Source organism: Trichechus manatus, unplaced genomic scaffold, assembly GCF_000243295.1.
Source record: "Trichechus manatus latirostris isolate Lorelei unplaced genomic scaffold, TriManLat1.0 scaffold00180, whole genome shotgun sequence".
NCBI lineage: Eukaryota > Metazoa > Chordata > Mammalia > Sirenia > Trichechidae > Trichechus > Trichechus manatus.
In genome coordinates, this window is record NW_004444116.1 from 3144334 (window position 1) to 3145099 (window position 766).

General features: G+C 44.6%; 1 non-coding gene across 1 annotated transcript; it reads left to right on the forward strand.

Moving 5' to 3' along the window:
* The first annotated feature begins 318 nt into the window (after nucleotides 1-318).
* On the forward strand, nucleotides 319-390 carry TRNAA-CGC (transfer RNA alanine (anticodon CGC)). Its single transcript has one exon. It is a non-coding gene; the product is annotated as a tRNA-Ala (tRNA).
* Nucleotides 391-766: the final 376 nt, after the last annotated feature.

Here is a 766-nt window from a genome sequence, read left to right on the forward strand (position 1 = left end):
GTAATTTTCTTGGGACTTTCCTGGTAAAGGCAAGTAACTTTCAGTTAAACAGTATGCTGGAGCAGGCGTTCCGGAGTGGGAAGATCCTGGAATTAGAAAAGGTTATTCAGACTACAATCCAGTTACCCTTCTCCTCGTGAAGCCGCTAGACACTATCCACTTCAGTTACTTTAGAAAGAGTGGAATTTAACCAAGTGGTCTCTCTCTAGCCAACTCTTAGGTTTTCTGGGGCGGGGGTTAGGGGAGGGGAACCCACAGATGAAATGTCAGTATTCTGTTATGCAAACACTGGTCATCATGAAATCAGTCGGTTGTCAGGGGGGTGTAGCTCAGTGGTAGAGCACGTGCTTCGCGTGTACGAGGTCCCTGGTTCGATCCCTGGCACCTCCAGTTCACCTTTTACCAACCTCATCCTCTCATTTCTTTTTTCATGTTCTGTCTACATGAAAAAGAAGCCGATGGTCCAAGGGGTTACTTTTAGTTTTCCTCCATTTCTACTTTTTGGGGCTTAGTATATCCCAGGACAGGGAGTCAGCAGAAGGAAGACGAGAGAAGAGAAAGAAAAGAAACCAACCCGTAATCCAAAGCTAGAAGGCTGCCACCACAACAACTAGCCCATTAATACTGAGTTTTATTAGCATATCATGGATTCAGGACAGAAAAAGAAGGACAGACAGAAAGGAGAAAACAAAACGGCCTTAGGGAAACTCTTTTAGTTATCTAAGCAGTCATATCTGCTTTGTCAGACGAGAGAAAAGCTTCCACT